General features: G+C 42.6%; 1 protein-coding gene across 2 annotated transcripts in view; it reads left to right on the plus strand.

Moving 5' to 3' along the window:
• Positions 1–22,309, plus strand: part of PLEKHG2 (pleckstrin homology and RhoGEF domain containing G2) — a 153,076-nt gene that overhangs the window by 23,163 nt on the left and 107,604 nt on the right. Inside the window, exon 2 of one of the 2 annotated variants that reach the window (XM_077479997.1) lies at positions 14,713–14,791. The exons of the other annotated variant lie outside the window; for it this stretch is intronic. The gene's annotated coding sequence lies outside the window, so the exon portion shown is untranslated. The remainder of the gene's footprint in view (positions 1–14,712; positions 14,792–22,309) is intronic. 2 annotated transcript variants of the gene reach the window in all.

The raw sequence follows: 22,309 nt of genomic DNA on the forward strand, positions 1-22,309 counted from the left end.
GGATCCGACTCATGTAGGTTTTGGGGGGGGGCTGCTGCACAGAGAATGTTTTTTTTTTACCTTCATGCAGAGAATGCATGAAGGTAAAAAACCTTGAGGCTTTTCAACCACTTTAAATGATTCTGAGTTGTGCAACCTCTTGCTCAAGCTCCATTGTGTACAGGCAAGGCTGCAGTGGGCAAAAAGGCATTGGTCCCCAGTATCTGGGAAAACTTTGCTAGCATTTCACAAGTTCATATTCTGCAGCCATCAGATGCAATGGACCAAACTAACAACAGTCAACTGCAGAAGATAACAATGGCCATTCAGCCAGTTGGCTGTACCTCCAAAGTAAGTTAACATACAAAATCTGCTGGATTGGCTGTTGTGTACATTTGAACCTACACTAGATGGCATGTGCAAGCTGATTGGTTGCTCTGCTATACTTTAAAACACTTTTCATACTAGAGTGTGATCATGTGACTTCTGCCCATATATATGAATGAAGTCCACTCCAAACTTGTATCAGAGGATTGCATAGCATGGTCATGGAGTCTCATGTTCTGATGCATTTGTGCAGAATTGGAAATGATCCACAAAGTGGTGTGAGAAACATCTTGTTGGAGCTGTTTATCACCATTCACAGCGAGTGCGGGAGGATGTTTAGGAGCCCTCTGTAATTGTTTCCTCTAATTACTAGACTTATTTTAATCATTAAAGGGATCGGTAACATGATAAAGCACATCACAAGGCAATGATAATAACTGGAGAACTTCTCAGAAATCCTTTACATAATTGGTTTGCTCATTCCCTGCTAGATTGGCTTGCAGTCTTCATTTCAGTTGACCCGAAGCCTTATTATTAGAAGAAGAGGTCAGAGAGTACGGAGAGGTTACCCTGTGCAAATGCCACAGGAAGTTCTTTTAAGTCCTATTTGGACTTTCTTAAGTGAAGTCAAATGGACATTTTTTAGTGTTATATTTTAGTTAATGTTACTGAATGCTTTCAATAACGTTTAAATGCCTACTCCATCAAAAACTAGTCAATAAAGGTTTACATAGTTACACAGTAGGTGAGGTCGAAAAAAGACACAAGTCCATCAAGTCCAACCTATGTGTGTGATTATATGTCAGTATTACATTGTATATCCCTGTATGTTGCAGTCGTTCAGGTGCTTATCTAATGCCTTGTACACATGGTCGGACATTCCGACCAAAAAATCCATCTGATTTTTTCAGACGGATTTCGGCCGAAACTTGTGTTGCATACACACGGCCGCACAAAGTTGTCGGAAAATCCGATCGTTCGGAACAAGGTGACATTATACACGTACGACGGGACTACGTAGAGGGCAGTAGCCAATAGCTTTCGTCTCCAATTTTTTTTCTGAGCATGCGTGGCACTTTGTGCGTCGGAATTCTCTACGCACGATCGGAAAAAGTCCGATCGGATTTTGTTGCCGGAAAATTTTAGATCCAGCTCTCAAACTTTTTCCACCGGAAATTCCAACGGAAAAAGTCCGGTAGAGCCCACACACAATTGGACTTCCTGACAACATAATCCTATCTGACTTTTTCCGTCTGAATTTCCGACCGCGTGTATGGGGCATAATAGTTTCTTGAAACAATCGATGCCCCCCGCTGAGACCAACCTCTGTGGAAGGGAATTCCACATCCTAGCAGCTCTTAGCCCTTGTACACACGGTCGGACATTCCAACAACCAAATCCATCGGATTTTGTCTGACGGATTCTGTCCGAAACTGTTGCATACACACGATCGGACAAAGTTGTCAGAAAATCCGATCGTTCAGAACGTGATGACGTTATTTCGTTACGATGGGACTACGTTCAAGCTAGTAGCCAATAGCTTTGATGTAGGAATTTGATCTGAGCATGCGTGGCACTTTGTCCGATCAGAATTCTCTACACATGATCGGAGTATGTCCGATCGGAGCATTTTGTCAGAAAATTTTACCAACAAGTTGGAAAACTTAGTCCATCGGATACTCCGACGGAAACAGTCCGATGGAGACCACACACAGTCGGAATATCCGACAAAACTGTCCGATCGGACACATTCCGTCAGAATCTCCGACCGTGTGTACAAGGGCTTACAGTAAAGAACCCTCTACGTAGTTTAAGGTTAAACCTCTTTTCTTCTAATTTTAATGAGTGGCCACGAGTCTTGTTAAACTCCCTTCTGCAAAAAAGTTTTATCCCTATTGTGGGGTCACCAGTACGGTATTTGTAAACTGAAATCATATCCCCTCTCAAGCGTCTCTTCTCCAGAGAGAATACGTTTAGTGCTCGCAACCTTTCCTCATAACTAATATCCTCCAGACTGTTTATTAGCTTTGAACTGTTTACCCCATCCTCCAGGTCATTTATGAACAAATTAAACAGGATTGGTCCCAGCACAGAACCCTGGAGGAACCCACTACCCACCCCTGACGATTCAGAGTACTCCCCCATTTATCACCACCCTCTGAACTCGCCCTTGTAGCCAGTTTTCAATCCATGTCCTCACCCTATGGTCCATGCCAACTGACCTTATTTTGTACAGTAAACGTTTATGGGGAACTGTGTCAAATGATTTTGCAAAATCCAGATACACCACGTCTACAGGCCTTCCTTTATCTAGATGGCAACTCACCTCCTCATAGAAGGTTAATAGATTGGTTTAGCAAGAACGATTCTTCATGAATCCATGCTGATTACTGCTAATGATACCATTTTCATTACTGAAATCTTGTATATAGTCCCTTATCATCCCCTCCAAGAGTTTACATACTATTGATGTTAGGCTAACTGATCTGTAATTCTCAGGGAATTACTTTCAACTGCTTATAGTTTTTGGAAACTCTAGGGATGATATTTTGGAGTTTGTGTCTCGGCCCCTCCCACAAGTATGTAATAAATGATGAAACGATGATATTATAGTATAGTGTGATGCCTTCAGCTAGTTTTGTAATAGATGTGGTGATCCACAAAAATGGAAATTTATGGGGATGTTGATCTACTGCATTCCACAAAAGGTTAAAAAAAAGCCAACATGTCATTCAAAATGAGAGTATTTATGTGAAATGAAAAAGTTTTCAATGATCTATGTATCTAGCTTTTCTGTCTTGTTGTCTCTGAATCTATCTATGTTTCACACTCCTACTTTATCCTATCAGTTTCTTTCTTTCTTTCTTTCTTTCTTTCTTTCTTTCTTTCTTTCTTTCTTTCTTTCTTTCTCTCCTCTTCTATCTTTCTCACTGTTGGTCATCTCTTTCTCTCTCATTCTTATGCCCCCAAACACACAAAATCCGATCTTTCAGAACGTGATGACGTAATTTTGTTACGATGGGACTACGTTCAGGCTAGTAGCCAATAGCTTTGATGTAGGAATTTGATCTGAGCATGCGTGGCACTTTGTCCGATCGGAATTCTCTACACATGATCGGAGTATGTCCGATCGGAGCAGTTTGTCGGAAAATATTTCCAGCAAGTTGGAAAATTGGGTCCGACGGGTATTCCGACAGAAACAGTCCGATGCATACCACACACAGTCGGAATATCTGACAAAACGGTCCGATAGGACACATTCCGTCAGAATCTCCAATCGTGTGTACAAGGGCTTAGTCCGATTGTGTGTAGAGAATTCCGATCGGACAAAGTGCCATGCATGCTCAGATCAAATTCCTAGACCAAAACTATTGGCTACTAGCCTAAACGTAGTCCCGTCGTAACGAAATAACGCTGTCACGTTACGTACGATTGGATTTTCCGACAACTTTGTCCGACCGTGTGTATGCAACACCAGTTTCGGACAAAATCCGACGGATTTTATTGTCGGTATGTCCGACCGCGTGTACAAGGGCTAAGACTGGGATCCCATTAAAGTTCACGTGTGTGTAAAGGCAAGGGTCCCAATACTTTGGTCTTGCTCTCTCTGTGTCTGGTTATCTCTATCTCTTTCACTGTCTAACTTTATTTCTTTTGGTTGTCTGTCTCTTCCACCATCAATCTTTTCTTCCTGCCCTTCTTCCTTCCTTCCCTGTTGGATCTATCGATCGCTCTGTCTGTTGTTGGGTCGGTCTTTCCCTCCGTGTCTCTGTTAGCCATCTATTTCTTTCCCATTGTTCTCATCCCATTCTTTCTTTCTTTTCTACACTCTCACTTTATCTATCTCAGTCTCGATCTTTCCTTTCTTTCTCAGCCGTCTGTCTATCCACAGTAGGTTCAGGCACGCTATGCATGTGAAAATATAAAATGTAAGTATGGTAGAACATTCTGAGTGTGAGAGAACACTTTTTTTTGTGGGAGCGTTGAGGCCTCTCGCACTAGCTCACATTTAGCAGAAAGCGTTTTTACGATATCTGATCCAAAAGTATTTTTGGAAACATGTCAGATTATTTGGAAACTGATTGTTTCCATATTTGGAAGGGTCAGAGAGCAAGATGTTAGAGTGTGTGTGTAATGCACACCGCAGCATGTACACAATGTACTGTGTGTGCGTGAAACGCACCGTGTCACATGTTCCCTGGAAGGCTCCTCCTTTTGACATGTTTTGGCGAAAACACATCTTGTTATTGTTATTAACCCGTTTAAGCTTTTTCAAGTAGGATTTTATTATATCCATTGGTATAAACTTACAACCCTTTTGTGGTTTATTTTTTATCTGTGTTTGTCTTTAACAAAGGATTTTTGTGAGGATTAAGTGTACAGCGCACAGTTATATTCACCAATTATTCTTCATCGTTCTATTCGCTGTAAATGCATATTCCAAAGAAACAGCGAAATACACAGCTGAATAACATACATGTTTAGTTAAATCCAAGAACTAAATTGTAAAAAAAAACTAAACAATTCAGCTTACCTTAGATGTCCTTAGAACCTTGAATGCGATGGATGTTTGTTTTGTCCATCGGAATGTTTGACCATTCTTCCAGAAGCACATTTGTGAGGTCGCACACTGATGTTGGACGAGAAGGCCTGGCTCGCAGTCTTCTCTCTAATTCATCCAAAAGGTGTTTTAATCGGGTTGAGGTCAGGACTCTGTGCAGACCAGTCAAGTTCCTCCACCCCAAACTTGCTCATCCTTGTCTTTGTGAACCTTGCTTTGTGCACTGGTGCGCAGTCATGTTGGAACAGGAAGGGGCCATCCTCAAACTGTTCCCACAAAGTTGGGAGCATGAAATTGTCCAAAATGCCTTGGTACGCTGGTGCCTTAAAGGGGTTGTAAAGGTTTGTTTTTTTTATTTTCTACATAGGTTCCTCTAAGCTAGTGCATTGTTGGTTCACTTACCTTTTCCTTCGATTTCCCTTCTAAATGTTTTTTTTCTTTGTCTGAATATCTCACTTCCTGTTTCTCCTCAGTAAACTTCTCACCATCATCCGAGCGGTGGTTAGTCAGCCAGAACAGCTTACTGAGGAGGAACAGGAAGTGAGAAATTCAGACAAAGAAAACAAAGAAAAAAAACATTTATAAGGGAAATTGAAGGAAAAGGTAAGTGAACCAACAATGCACTAGCTTATAGGAACCTATTTAGAAAATAAAAAACAAACCTTTACAACCCCTTTAAGAGTTCCCTTCACTGGAACTAAGGGGACAAGCCCATCCCCTGAAAAACAACCCCATACCATAGTCCCCCTTCCACCACATGATTTGGACCAGTGCACAAAGCAAGGTCCATAAAAAGGAGTTTGTGGTGGAAGAACTTTACTGGCTTGCACCTCAATCCGATAGAACATCTTTGGGATAAATTCAAGCAGACGCTGCGAGCCAGGCCTTTTCGTCCAACATCAGTGCCTGACCTCACAAATCTGCTTCTGGAGGAATGGTCAAACATTCCCATAGACACACTCCTAAACCTTGTGGACGGCCTTCCCAGAATCGTTGAAGATGTTATAGCTGCAAAGGGTGGGCCAACTCAGTATTGAACCCTACGGACTAAGACTGGGATGCCATTAACCTCTTCCCGCCTGCCGGCTGTCAAATGACGGCTGGGTGGCATGGCTCTTGTTCTGGGTGGATGTCATATGACGGGCCTCCAGAACAACTGCTCTCTCGCACCGCCGGGGGCGCGCAGCGTGGCGATCCCAGCCGCGCCATGTTGCTAGGACACGGCGCGTCTCCGATCTGCGTAAAGAGCCGCGGCTCTCTAACCACAATCACAGCTGGTCACATGTAAACATGGAGATGCCGGTAATCGGCGCTCCTTGCCTCACACTGAGTGTGGAGAGAGGAGAGCCGATCAGCAGCATCTCCTCACAGAGGACATCTAGGGATGTAATCAGGGTGCTGATCAGCAGTGCCCCTATTACAATTAAGTGCCAGTAATGCCACTGCCAACAATCAATGCCAACCAGTGTCCATAATTGGCATCAATCTGTGCCCACAAGTGCCAGCAATCAGTGGCCATTAGTGATGCCAGTCAGTGCTGGCTATCAGTGCCCATCAGTGCCACCTATCCGTGCCGCCAATCTGTGCCCAGTGCCGCCTATCAGTGCTTATCACTGCCACCTATCAGTGCCCATAAGTGTGGCATATTAGTGCCTCCTCATCAGTGCCACCTAATCAGTGCCCACAAGTGCCGCCTCATCAGTGCCATCTCATCAGTGCCCATCAGTGAAGGAGAAAAATTACTTATTTACAAAATTTACTGACAGAAACTAGGAAAAACTTATTTTTTTTAGGAAAAAATAAAAAACCCAGGAGTGAGTAAATACCACCAAAAGAAAGCTATTTGTGTGAATAAAATGATAAAAAATGTCACATGGTTACAGTGTAGCATGACTGCACAATTGTCATTCAAAGTGTGACAGCACTGAAAGCTGAAAAATGACCTGGGCAGGAAGGGGGTGTAAGTTCCCTGTATTGAGGTGGTTAAAGTTCATGTACGTGTCCCAATACTTTTGACAATACCGTGTAGGTTAATGTTTTTTTTTTTTTTACAACGTGTTAAGTTATCAGCTCTGAAAAATCTGCACTAAAATCCAATGAGCCGTAATTTCATTTTGGGTTTTGGATTGGTTGCCAGGTCAACACAGACAGTGTCCTGCAGTCCAGTTTTTGTAATTGAGGTCCATTGTTTCATGGAATCTGGGGCAGTGTTATCTCTATGGACAGCCGTGGGTGTGAGTGTTTCACACCAGCTCCGCTCTGTAAGGAAATGGCATAGAATTGTTTTATATTATATTAATGAATCCTGGGAAGTTGGACTTTCTTGGCACCGGGCTACTGCTTTATGGATGAAGGTGTGTTAATATCTATGTCAGGAAGGAAGGTCACTTCATAATCCAGAATCCGGGAGTAGCTTGGCTTCTACATGGTTTTTTATGTCTCATTAACTATGGAAGCTGGCCAGCGTACAATTTGGATGGGGTACAACATTTGAAACATGCCACTGGTCAGACCACTGCAAGAAAATCTAAGAACGGGTAGAACATTAGAAGCTGGCAAAATTTCAATTTGCCCAAAGCTGATTTACCCGTTTATGGTAAGTGAGGGAGATCTAAAGCTGATTCCAGGCAAACGGCTAAACAAAATAGATGGGAGCTAATTTACTTGCCAACTGATTTGTATTTCGATCTAGCCAGTCCTGATATTTGTATAGCCTAGCCACACAACACAGCCCAGTCTGGCAGTGCAGGAGACCTAATTGTTGTTGGCTACAGTTAAGTAACTCTTATGCCCTGTACACACGGTCAGACATTCCGACGACAAAATACGTCTGATTTTTCCCAACGGATTTTGGCCCAAACTTGTCTTGCATACACACGATAGTTGTCGGAAAATCCGATCGTTCAGAACGAGGTGCCGTAAACCACATACGACGGGACTATAAATGGGCCAGTAGCCAATAGCTTTCGTCTTGTAATTTATTCTGAGCATGCGTGGCACTTTGTCCGTCGGAATTGTCTACACACAATTGGAATTTAAACGATCGGATTTTGTTGTCGGAAAATTTTAGATCCTGCTCTCAAACTTTGTGTGTCGGAAATTCAGACGGAAAAAGTCAGGTGGAGCCCACACACGATCGGATTTTCCGACAACACGATCCGATTGCACATTTCCATCAGAAAGTCCTACTGTGTGTACAGGGCATTATACCGCGTACACACGACCGTTTTTTTCCGTCAGAATAAACTGACGGTTTTTCCAACGGAGTTCCGACACAGTTCCGCTGAAATGGACTTGCCTACACACGATCACACCAAAGTCCGATCGTTTAGAATGCGGTGATGTACAACACGTACGACGGGAATAGAAAAAGGAAGTTCAACAGCCAGTAGTCAACAGCTGCCCTTGCGTCGTTTTTGGTCCATCGGAACAGCATACAGAGGATCGGTTTTCCCGATAGAAATTGATCCTGTCGGAAAGATTTAAAACATGTTCTATTTCTAGGTCCGTCAGAATTTTCGAAAAAAAGTCAGCTGAAGCCCACACACGATCGGAAATATCCGATGAAAGGATTTCATCTGACATTTTCTGCCAACAAGTCCAAACGTGTGTACACGGCATTATAGGTCTTGTCCTTCCCCCAGACTTTGAGTGGGCGGCAGAAGGATAAGCAGAAGACTGATGAGCTCATCTCTCTGCCACTCTGCTGCCTCTTATCAGCATGTTTCTTGTTAACAAGTGCGAACACTGCAGCACAACTAATTGGCCCCTTGTGCTGCTTCTTCTCTTCCAAGTCTAAGCTCTGCTGTAAAGGGGATTGCAAGAGGCTGATGCCAAGTCAAATTTAGGTGCTTACACTGCTTGTAATTAAAAAAAAAAAGATTAATTTTCTAATGATGAATACAGATCTAAATTAAAGTGGAATTACACCTCCACAAAAAAAAAAAAATAGGCCCAGGAGCTTTTAGCCATAATGTGCCGGTATGCACAGCATAGTGGCACATTATGGCAGACTTACCTGGTTTGTGATCCCCTCCAGGGGTCATGGGCACTGCTATCTTCTTCTGGGACTTCCTTCCGGGGTCTTAGCACTTGAATGGCTAGGCTGCGATGACAATCTCTCCTGTGCATGTACATGGGAGTCGCATTGTCACAGAACAGAGTCGCACCGTAAATGTATGCATAGCTACACATATGCGGCTCACTGTACACACTCTAACAGAAGGGTGTATAGGAGAAAAGACTGCTTTCATTTGTTGGGTTTAAATCTGCCTGGAGTCTAGCTTTAAACCAACTAATGACTTTCAATGTGTCTTTTAAAGCAGAGCTCCACCCAAAAGAGAAGCTCCGCTTGTCTGCCTCCTCCCCCTCCGCTCCTACATTTGCCACATTTTGGGGGGGTAGCGGGTACCTGGTTGTAAAAGGTACCCACTCCCGCCTCAGTTCGCCACAGCGGCACAGTGGGCGGCACAGTGGTGTAGTGGTTAGCACTCTCGCCTAGCAGTAAGAATGGTCGCTGGTTCCAATCCCAACCACGACACCCCCTGCCTGGAGTTTGCATGTTCTCCCTGTGCCTGCGTGGGGTTTCCTCTGGGTACTCCGGTTTCCTCCCACAATCCAAAGACATGCAGGTAGGTTAATTGGCTTCTGTCCAAAATTGGCCCTAGTGTATGAATGGGGACCTTGGATTGTGGGCTCCTTGAGGGTAGGGACCGATGTAAGTGTGCAATGTACAGGGATAGGGAGTGTAGACACTCACTCAGGTTGAACTGGATGGACTTGTGTCTTTATTCAACCTTACTAACTATGAAACTATGAAAAGAAAAAAAAAACTTCACAATTGTTTATGAAATAGAATGTTTTAGCAAACTAAAGCCTAGTACACATGGGCCGAATGTCCGGCTAATGGCTGAGAGCGCTGACCGGAGTGTTCTGGCGGGGGCCGCCCCCCATGTAAGAACACAATGGCTCAGCGGGGGAGATTGTTGTACTAACGTGAGGACATTAGTACAGTAGCTCCGACTGAAGCTGTCAGTTTTTTCATTCAACCCAAACAACTGATAGTTTTTTACCATACTTTAGGCTAGCTATACATGGGTAATCAACATGCATAGAGGAATCCCCAACTGCAGTGGTGGCTGGTGGTATATTTTGGGAGGTGGGGGCATCAATCCACCCTCTCCCTGTTGGTCAGTCGGGTCTCCCGCACCTAGGGTTGCCACCTCATCCCTTTAAAGCCGAACACATGACTTACACAAGTTCTGAAGCTAATTTAATTTAGATAAGACACCAAGTGAGTTTAATTACAACCTTAATCAGCCACACAACCTGTGTAATTCATATGTGTTCGGAGGGATGAGGTGGCAACCCTACCCGCACCTACCCCATCTAGGTTTGCGGTCTTCTTCCGTGCAGCGGGTTCACCCTGCGTCTCCTACTTACTCAGCTTCACGTTGGCACGGCTTCCCCTCCATCTTCTCTCTCCTTGGCGGCCAATAGGATCATTTCTCCTCTCGGCCAACCCGGTCTCAAGACCTGCTTCCTGAGCCGGGATTGGCCGGGAGGAGAATTAGGATGACAATAGCGGATATTATTTCAGTATTGTCACACAACTGGGCACTGTGCCCCAAGCCCACCCTTTTTTGAAGCCAATTAGAGCCTCTGGCTCCCATTACGAGCTTCTTAAAAAAAAACTGAAAAAAAAACACCCCATTGGAATCCATGCGTCCGGCGCCCTGCCTGTAGATTAGAGGCAGGGTGCATTAATTAGGGGCCGGTGCCCCAGCACCCCGTATGGACGAACCGCCTATGACCCCACTGCCAGCTATTGTTTGCGGCTGTCTGAATACCCAAATAGTGAGTGTATCTGATATGATGTCAATGTTCAGCTGACAATTTCCCACCTGGATCAATCAATTTTTAAATTGACTTTGGTGAGCTGGGTGGTGAAAAACAGGTTTTGGACCTTCTTTAGGCTCGGTTCACACTGCATCCCGATGCGGCTCACAGCAGGGGTCCTGTGCGTCCTGGTTCAACCGTTTCAGGCCCGATTTCAGCCCAAATTGTGGGCTTAATTTGGACCTGAAATTGACCAAAAGACGCACAGGGCTCCTGTGCAAATTTGCATCGGGCCACATCGGAGATATGTGAACTGGCTCCATATAGAGCAGTGTTGTGGAACCTTGGCACCCCTGATGTTTTGGAACTACATTTCCCATGATGCTCATCCACTCTGCAGTGTAATGGAGCATCATGGGAAATGTAGTTCCAAAACATCTGGGGTGCCAAGGTTCGCCATCACCGATGTAGAGCCAGTCACAATCTCCTGCTATTGCAAATTGGATGCTGGGATGCCACATCCAATTTGCAATAGTGTGAACCCGGCCTAAAAGCCACGTCACTGCTACAATATTATACAGCTTTCCCCTCCACAATACTATTTTTGTTAAAATTAATTATCAAGATTTTTCTCTGTAAAGGAATACTAATTGAAGAAATGTGCCCAGCAATGTAAATTTTCTTAACTTCTGTCAAGCCCTCGACAAATATTAATGTTTAATGTCATGAATTACATTTTATGTAAACCAACATTACTGTTTACAAGCGCCTTCAATTCTACATGTCACAAAACAGCCGTTTGTTCTTTAATAAACGAACAAGCAAGTTGGTTTATTAGTAGCAGAATAACAGTCACAGCTGCCGTCACTTTTATCTTCCTAAAAAACATATCTTGTCTAGTCTGTCTGCATCTAACAAGGACATGCATTTGTTGAAGGACAGGCGGAGAATGTGCATAGCAAGCAGAAGAAAACTTTCTACTTTTGGTTCAGGTGGGAAATCGCAGCTAATGAACCTATGGGACTCAAGCACAAACTCTGCATTGAAAATAGCTGTGAATAAGGCTTGGTTCACACTACTGCAATGCGATTTTGACACGATTTGCAGTTTCATTATGTAGTGCGACTTTGGGTGCATTTTTGATATGGTTTGCATATTCTATGGAGCCAAATTGCACTATAAATCACACCAAAGTAGCACAGGACCCTTTCCCAAAGCACATTACATTTGTACTGCTTTGATGTGAACAGCCACTATTGGAAGCAATGGTATTTCCATTGTCATGTGATTCAGTGCAACCCAAGTCGCATCTGATATTGCATCAGTGTGAACCAGGCCTTATGGGAAAGAAACATTAAAAATGGCCACAGTGATTCATCATCATAGTTGTGGCTGTTTTCTCACATGCATAACTTTGGTGGTTCAAAAACTATTTTTCCCAAAGAAGGGGAGCAGTAGAGGACTGGGCTAGAGGGCTTTCCCCTCCCAAATCAGAGCTAAGATATACTGGAGTGGTGACCATGACCAGAGATACTTCCCCATTCAGGTATCAATCAGAACAACACTTGCAGATAATGACACACGCTGATCAATATAATTACCTTCAGCCCGCCAGACCTGGGGTCACAGGATTTGCCAGAGGGAAGTCTTCCAGAATGGATTTCCTTTGCAGCTCTGAGATGTCATGTGACATATTGCCATGGGCCTCAAATGAAGATGGTGAAAGATATAAAAAGGTGTGTCACAATAAACCATGTCCTTTCACCAGGCCCATCAACCAATGAGACATGATGGCACAAAATGCATGGCCCACTTTCTTTAGCCCCCATAATCCAGTTGGTTAGGTTTACCTTCCAGGCCAAAGGTTCCTAGTACTCCTCTGTTTTTGAGGTAGGACTGGGAACCTTTGTATTGGATCTGCCCAGCAGCTACTGTGAGTCCCAGCTCCTACAGCATCCTGTGATTTGTGACGAGTATATCTCAGGAGGATGCGGGACACGTCATTCTAGCCTAAGCAAGAATGGTGGGGTTGGTCTGTTATTTGTATTATTTCCAACTTTACACTTAATGTTGGTAATGCTCAGGGCTGTATTTAACATAATGGCACTCACGGGTTTAGGTCAACCATGTAGGACAACACGAAGCCTCAAAACTTACAAAATGTGATCAACTTTTCCCATTTTTGTTTCCTTTTCTCTGTCTACATTTGGACATTTGTGGCTAAATTCACCAAGATATTTTCAGAGAGAAGGGGTTGCAGGGGATATCGAGGGCTGTCAGATATTTCTTTATAGTTCAGAAATAATGAAACCATCTCTCCCTTCTCTTGTTAGGTACTTTGTACAGTTGAGAATAGTATTAAAGATGAACTCCAGGCAGATGTATAGATTACACAGATTAATGCTGCTCAGTATTACAACCTTAATTTATATTGATCAAATATAAGCAGCGTTAGTACTTTGATCTGAGTTGGTATCACCCTCTTGGAATCTCCCATACAGCATATCTCAAATTAGATAAGGGAGAAACAGTACTCAGCTGCAGTACTCATATGCTAACAAAGAACTTGATAAGAGAACAAGGGAGAAGAGATCAGTTTGCTGCTGCTTGTTCTTTCATTGTCCAGTCACAGGCTGGGGAGAGACAAAACCTGTAAGGCCGGCCATACAGTTTAAATCTCAGCCGGTTTCTGCTGAACCATTAGTGGGCAGGCTGAATGTACCAAGTTGATCAATCAACTTGGAAACAACCAGCCTGCTGGATTGGCTTTCGATTATCCTACCCATGGTTTCCGGAAATAAATGTGCACCGTCTATGGCCTGCCTGTTACTTAAAAAAGGACTTCGAACCCCCTTTCTGATTTTCCTTTTCTTCCACCCATTATGCTTTGTTCTCATGAGAAAACATACTACACTGGCCAGCGAATCCTGCGTTGTCCTGCTGTGACCTGCTCATCTGCTGCCACGGCCTGGTTCCCTTACCGCCATTTTCTTCTCCAAAGTCATCTGGGCTAGCTATCTTTTCCAGGGGTTTTGCAGCTGACTCCCAGTGACACATGGCTGGGTCCAACCACCAGCCACTGCAAAGCAGGCCATACATGGTCGAATTTCAAATGAATTTTCTTTCAAAATCAGAAAGTTTGTTTCTTTTTGTGATCTGATGATGCCACCATTGATTTTCAAAATTCGGCCAACCAAGCCTTCAATTTCACCTCATGTTGCTACAGAAAATAATTTTTGTGGCCGGGAATCTTCTCTTCTCTCTGTAAATTTTCTTTTCTTGCACATGCGCATTTTTTTTTCTTTCTACATTTCTCCCATCAGACAGTCCTTCAGCCCACTAATGGTGTGAAATTTGTACGAAAATTCTTAGATACGATTTTCGAAAGAAAATTCGAACCGTGTATGGCCGGCATATGTCCCAACTCCTGCAACCTCCTGTGAGTTTTATATGAGAATATCCCGGGAGGCTGTGGGAACTGGAACATGTCACTGTCATCTAGGCAAGAATGGCGGTGGGAGAGGACACAATTTTTTTTTTTTTAAATGAATCAAACAAAAGAAGAAAAGCATTTTATATTGTGGGAGGGAGCTAAATTAGATCAGGGAAATTGAAAATCTACTTTAACTGCAGCAAAAGAAAACACAGATATCCTGCAATGCCTGGGCTGTTCCATGTAGCAGTGCTGTGTAAATCAAAAAATTGGACAAGCATACATTCGGATTAGCAATAATGCAGCTCACATATATGTGCTTCAATGGTAGGGCAATTAAGAAAGGTCTAGGGCAGAATGATGTTTTAAAATGGTCCTTGTCCTAGAACTCACATTTAGTTTTTTTTATTATTCTGTGGTATGATTCCTAGGCACTACCAGGGTTACACATCAAGTCGTCCGTTCCCCCAACCCCCCCCCCCATTGATTTTTTTATTGTTACCTCTTATTACAAGGCTTAAAAACACTAATCATTTCTTGTCCTGGCCTATCTAATATTTTCATATTTTTCCAGCCTCTGAGCTACTAGGGTCTTGCTCCACATCAACGTTTACATCTTCTCACAATGGGATGAAGATAGCTGGCCATCTCTGGTGAGTTCTTAATGCCTGGTTTCTGTAAAGCTCCTTCACCCACCACAAGCCCTTGGATTTCAGCACAAACGTTTAACTGCCTATTTTACCACTTAATCAACGATTGCATGAACTGCACATTCACCAAAGACTTTGGTTTTCATGTACACATTTTTTTAAAGAGAGTTGCCCTATTTACTCATAGCAACCAATCCGATTCCAGCTACCAATTTAGGGCTCAGGTCAGAAAATTAACAGTGCATTTACATTATGCTCACTCTAGCCCTAAATTCCCAAAGTCCTAACGAACACATGGTAAACCCAACTGACCGCAAAGCAGTTAGAATGGTACTTACCAGTGCCTGGCTATAAGACCCCAGAGTTGTTTGACATGACTTTGTAGGTAAACAAAAGCTGTGCCAGACCTGATGGCTGTGCCTTGGGAACAGGAAGATTACTCTCAGGGGCCTGTTATACAGTATATACACTATTTTCTCTGGTAGTGCCATCTGCTCCTGGAGATTGCTGCTATTAGTCCTGTATAGGGCCCCTTTATATCTGCACATTTCATTGCATTGCCACACACACATTAACATGAAGTATTTTGTTTGCTAATCTACGTTACTTTAAGGCTTCCAAAAAAATTGGACCTGTAGCTTTTTTTTTAACTCATGCACCACAATATACATGCCATCCAATGGCATCTACTCAACTAGTGCATTGGGGTGCCATTCTAGGAAAATGGCAACTCTCAAACTGCTGTGCATTACAATGTGTTGCACATATTAAAACATCTTTACTGCAAGGCATAATTAAATTAATTAATAACTTTATTTTAATAATTAATAAGTTAAATAATAATTTTATGTAAATTAATTAAATACATGTAATTAAATAATAACCTAATTAAGTAGTCATCTGATTGGTTGTTAGTTTCACTTTTTATCTATAAAGTTCTTTGATTTTCACACTTTCCTCAACTTTGCTTGTAACCTCATTGCATATTGGCTAAAATTATGGCTGCAATTCTTCAACTGTTTTCCTCTACTCTTTACTACACTAAAGGACATAATGAATCTAACCTATTATGTTATCTGTTACTGTTCAGTCATCCACCAAGGTCCTTGCTTTAGACATTTCCATTAGGTGAAGTTTAAATATACCCCCTAGGGCTTATTCGCACTATACAGTAGCACCAAATGTTAAGGGTAGCAAGTATTGTTCTCACAGCTCACCAGGGCACTGGAATGGCCTTCATCTGGATGCCCTCTGTTTTCCCAATCACCTCTATGTTCAGGTCACAGCATCTAAACAGGCAGGCTTACCCTTCATGGTACATCTGCCTAACACAGGCAGATGTAGGCGATGTCTTTTGACACTCAGAGTTGTTAGCTGACATTTAGATGGTATGAGGATTACTTCTGCAGAGCTGCTCTTCACCTTGCCGACATTTGGATTACAGCAGTAACAAAGCTCATCTGGAAAGACAGAAAAGTATTTTGTGCTATTTAAAGGTGGAGGTATACTCAAACTTCAGGTCATTTTTTAAAAATTGTAAATAGTATGTGGATGGCTAAAAAACAGTTCCAGAGTTTTTACTGATGTCTTTTTGTAGATAATGGTGGACATAGAAAAATAAGTTAGGGGAAATTTCTCCAGAAGGACACGGGCACTAACTAAAACATCTTTGTTGTTAGTTCTACCAACATACTTTTTGGTAGATCTAAAGAAGATTCTGTAAAGAGATTTTAAGGCATATGGCCCTGGTGCTCAACTTGTGGCCCTATGGTACTTAATGAGACCCATGGGTCCCATCAGAGCGTAATTAATGTTCTTCCTGCATAGGTGCTTCCTTTGGAACCAGTGAGGGAAAAAAATCAATAAACAGCTTTCTAAAGATGAGGTTCAGATTTGCTGCCACACTGGGATTTTTGAAGCTCGAAAGTTGAACTTTTGGCCAATAAGTACACAGGTTTTGCTTTAGAAAGCAATAACTTGAAGGAATGGATAAGCCAACCTTCTTTCTTTAAAAGGGTGGGGGACACAGCAGCCATATTTTTCCGAGTGTACTGACAATTTTGTAAAAGGAGAGACAGTTTTTTTAATTTTTTTACTTTTTTAGTATTGGTGCATACCATCTTGGCAGTGCCTGGCTTAATATGCCTTTTGTGTAATAATAGTTTTTTTTTAACCCTACAAGTGGGCAGAATTAAATAACTCCTCTGCCTCCCAGATTTCTGTGATGCCCCCAGTCACTGACAGCCTCCTGCAGCATGCCCCAGTAGCATGTAGACACGTGCAATTCGTTTTGGTCCAAAAACAAATTTGAAGGAATTTTGGGTTATTCTGAGATTCGGATGCATCTGAATCTCTGAATGAATTAATAACGTATCGTAATGAATTTAGGTGAAAACCATTCAATTTGGTTTATTTGTTTACGCATTCCAAGGGGGTGGTGCCACCAGGGAACATAGCCTCTTACTTATAGAAGAACTGTCAAAGCCCAGAGTGGGCAGATGGCGGGTAGCCTCCCAGAAGGCGGATCGTTTTTATTTTTTTCAATTTTTCAGGTCCGGTAGGTGTCGTGATTGACAATAGATATACATCGACACTCTTTTTTTTATATAAAGGATTTGTCACATACAGTTTCTTATGGTTTTTACTTTTTGACCCTTTTTTGGTGAATGGATAGGGTACAATGTACCCTATACCCATTTACATAGGGGGAATCTGTTAAAGGGGGCTTCCAGATAACGATAAGCCTCCCACCTGCAGACCCCAACAACCACAGCCCAGGGTTGGTGGGAAGAGGCCCTTGTCCCCATCAACATGGGAAAAGGGGCTTTGGGGTGGGCGGGCAAAGCACCCACCCCCCCCCCCCCATGTTGAGGGCATGTGGCCTGTTTTAGTTCAGGAGTAGGGGGGCGCGTGCTCTTCCCCTGCCCCTCCCCCTTTTTCAGATCTGCTTGGCTGCATTCTCGGATAAGGGTCTGGTATGGATTTTGGGGGGGGTCCTACGCCAGTTTTAAAATAAATGAAGGTTCCCCTCAAAATCCATACCAGACCCAAAGGGCCTGGTATGGACTGGGGGGCATGGGGGACCATATGCCGTATTTTTTTACATTTTTATATTGCCGGGAAATTACAATATTCTTTATCTGTACATTAGTATGTCAGTGGAGAAGCCCACTGACAGATGATGACTCATGGAAGTTAAGTACGTGGGCGGGCGGCTTTCCAGACCGCTGCTTAACAATCAGCTATTTCTTCACACAGAATTTGGATCAGTCAATCGTTTTTCGACCAATCCAAATTCTAATGGTTCTGAAAAGTTGGAATTCCTTAGAACACTAATAAATTAAACTAATTTTAACAAAAAGGAAACAAAATTTTAAGAAGACTAAACGAAACTAATTACTAAACCAAACTAATCGAAGTCCATAACGAAACAAAATTAGTAACATAACGAATCTATCCGCAACAAAACAAAACAAATTTTTCTGTTCTGCACATGTCTAGTAGCATGCCTGCGGTCTCAAACCATTCACTGTAGTGCGTCCAGTCTCTGACTGTTTTCTATATAACATACACTGAACATTATGTGCCCTCTGTATAAATTTGACTACCACTGGTGTATGGCTGGTGTACAGAGCTAGAGAGACAGGTTGATTCTTATTTTCTAATGAGTAGGACCCATTCACACTTCTCTGGTGTGGTGCATCGTGGAAAACATGCGTTACCGCAACACGCAGTGCACCTTACCTGTGTATTAGCTCATAACTTGCCATTAATTTTTAATGGAACCCTAACGTCAAAAAATATGGTACATGTCTAATTCTTGTCTCTTCTAGTGTGCTGGTAGCCTATTAATTTGAGTAGGCTGCCTCAAGGCAGATCATGTTAATATGCGTTAACATAATGCATCAGAACGGAGAGGTCTAAAGGGGCCCTAAATGCTAGAATTAGATTTATGCTTTAAAGTGGTTGTAAAGGCATACGTTTTTTTTGTACCTTTATGCATTCTACGATTGCTCATAGAATGTAATTCTATGCATGAAGGTAAAAAACCTTCTGTGTGCAGCAGCCCCCTCAGTCCCCCCCCCCCCCCAATACAGCGATGTCCACAAGTGCCTTGGCTCTTTGGGTACTCTCACTCCTGATTGGCTTTTGGCAGCTGCTGTCAATCACACCCAGTGAGCCAACCAGGAGATGGAGGGGGTGGGGCCAAGCTGCAGCTCCGTGTGTGAATGGACACACAGAGCCGGGCTTGGGAGCAAGCTGCTTGCTCTGGGGGCATCTGGCAGATGAGAGGGGCCAGGAGCGCTGGCATGGAACCCGAGAAGAGGAGAATCTGGGCTACTTTGTGTAAAACCACTGAACAGAGCAGGTAAGTATAACATGTTTATTATTTTAGAAAAAAAAACAAGACTTTAATATTACTTTAAGTTACAACCTAGGCGGGCAAAGTGAATCTTATTAAAATGATTCTTATGCCCCAAATTCTATACATGCTCCATAACTCTCCGGTGGTAATCCCACTAAAAACTTTTAGGATAGTAAACACTATATTTTGCGAGCTGATTTGGTAAAGTCGGCCCCCTAGGATAAAATTGGAGCATCTGCAACGTCCTAAGGACGATGGAGGCCTTGCACAGGGGCGGACTGACCATTCGGGCACTCGGGCACTGCCCGAGGGCCCCATGCCACTAAGGGGCCCCATCAAGGTTGCCAACCTCAATAAAACCAGGGACAGTATGTAAAAATCTGTGTTTTTATTAAAAAATACCAAGATTATAGCTGTCCCGCCTCTCCAGTACCTTTTCAGTGTGTGTATGTGTATTCTGTGTGTGTCTGTGTGTGTATACTATACGTGTGTGTATACTGTGTGTCCCCATAATGTATTGCCTGGGGGCCCCATACTCTCCTATTACCCCGGGGCCCCATGTGTTGTCAGTCCACCCCTGGCCTTGCATTACCAAATCTGTGGTTGTACCATCTGGCGTCGCAATTACAACACTTGATAGGCACCATGGTAGCGGAGGGAGAACAGGCAGACAGAATCTCCAGTGCTTCTGAGAGTATTATACTACATACGGTGGGAGGAAATTCCATTTCAACTGCCCTTGAGGCATTAGCTTTTGGAAAACCCCAAAAAAGCTTCCCCACATATAACTTAATACAGAAAATATGGAACAAATATAGAGATATGTAGGGGGCGACAGGCATTAATGAGTTCAGTCCCATTTAGTCAAATGATTCATACCCCGAGCTGGCCAAGCTACAACACGCAGATAGGTGGAAAAAATATGGCATTATATATGAGACAAATTATTCATAATGGTGAATTGTTGACCTTTGAAACTTTGAGGGAGATGTATAAGTTACCAACATTTATGCACTTTTACTATTTGCAACTCAGACACGCATTCAAGGCCCAAACAAACACCTCTGAGTGGCATATGGATTCCGTACCCCTCTTCTATCAGCTTAAGACAGCAGAGACCTCAAAGGGGTTTATCTCTCAAAGCTACAGTACATTGTTCTGCCAGTACCTCACAAAGCACCCCTTGACAGTAAAAAGGAAGTAGGAAGCCGATGTAGGCCCCCTAGATGAGGACCAGTGGGAGGAGGCTCTACAGACAGTGGCCATATACTCCCTGAATGTGACACAAAGGCTGACACAACTATACACACTCTTGAGAGTATACCACACACCCCATAGGCTACATAATATGGGATTGCTACCCACACCAACGTGTACTAGATGCAAGCGGGACCATGGGGACCTGATACACATGTTGTGGCGCTGCCCCAAACTACACGTATACTGGAAAAGGGTGACAGACACCCTGAACAAAGTGTTTCGGGTGTCAGTTCCATTAGAACCCAAATACTGTCTACTGAATCTGCTAGATGAGTTTGAATGGGAACACCACACTAGAGAAGCCTTCACGAGGGCCCTTTTTATGGCCTGCAAACTGATAATGCTACATTGGAATTCTGACTCAGCTCCCACAGTCAAAGAATGGATTACTGCTGTGGGAAAAACACTGAGAATGGAAAAAGTTATTTACCAACATAGGAAGTGTTTCGGAAAATTTGAGAAGTTATGGGATCCGTGGTTGTGAACTTCAGGACTTGCCCCGGAAGACCTAATCATGGACTGTCTTTCGAGATTAAATGTGGACTAAATGCAGATATCTTATTGAATTACTGATGGATTATGGGTAGGAGGCAAACTATCTCAGACTTTGGTTGTACGGTGAAATGGGCTCTGGCTTTAGGATGTAAGATCTATAATGATGGTGACCATGATAAATACGAAATGTTTCCACAGAATATTGGATTGTATATAACTGCTGTATATGGACTAAATGTTGATCTTTGGACTGTATGTATTCAATCTAAAATCAAAACTGTTTATTGGATAAAAAAATAAATAAAACACACACATATATTGATATGGTCATATAATTGACATATGATCATATAATTGATCAGTGTGACTAAAAACTCCATTAGAACAATTTAGTAGACACTCCATAGATTTCAGCTCTGCCAAGGGGATCAGTGTGGCAGAATTTTGTTGATTGCTTCAAGCTAATCGAATATCTGCACGTTTGGGGGATTACACCATTTTTAATAAATTGTTTACAATTGTAACTGAAAGATCGTATTTTCTATCTATATTTTCAGTTGCTCATAAAATGCAGAACAACACCTTGTATGTTGCATCAATCAATTCGTTTTTTTGATAATAGAACACATGTCTGCGATTGCTTTTCTCTCAATTGATCACAAATTGCTAGGTGTGTGGCCACCTTTATGTTCAGTGTAAAAAATTGATAATTTGAGGGCTAAAAAAAAAGGAAAAAAAATTGTAAAATGTCACCCATGATAAATGGTCAGGTATGTTATTTTATTCTGCAGAAAAAAATGAAATATAATTGGTCATCATGTGCTACTTTTTATTTTTTCAAGTTTTAGTTTTCACTTTGTTTTGCATTAAACAGTAGGAAATGTTATAATAGAGCAGCTAAAGATTTCATAATATAAAACGTGATTCACTGCAAATTCCAGTGGAATGTTGTAAAGTTCTAGTGTAATGTCCCACATGAACAAGTGTAAACCACATTACTGACCCTAATTCTTCCAACCAGACCTGGTCATGGGTGACCAGGCCCATCCTTGTTTAGATCACTCCCATCACAATTAGCGATTTCTTTATTATCTCCCCTTGACAAAGAGCTCATTGTACTGTAAATGTTAGAGAGCTTTGCATCTTCCTTCTGGTATGTATGCACTTTCCTTGTGCACTTGTGCTCTGGTACACAGGATTTTATTTGTAATCTTTACTTAAAAATGTGAACAGCTTAAAGCTGAACTCTGAGCATAAAAATCACAAATCAATGCAGCTCCGTAATCATTAATACATCATTACTTGTACCTGACTTGCAGTCTAATGTTCAGGGAAGGGAAGAGAGAAGCAGCACAAGAAGCCTCTTAGTGGTGCTGTAGTGCAAGGTATAGGTGGAGAGA

This window comes from Lithobates pipiens, unplaced genomic scaffold (genome assembly GCF_037356315.1).
Source record: "Lithobates pipiens isolate NorthernLeopardFrog02 unplaced genomic scaffold, aLitPip1_a1.2 Scaffold_1, whole genome shotgun sequence".
Classification (NCBI taxonomy): Eukaryota; Metazoa; Chordata; class Amphibia; order Anura; family Ranidae; genus Lithobates; species Lithobates pipiens.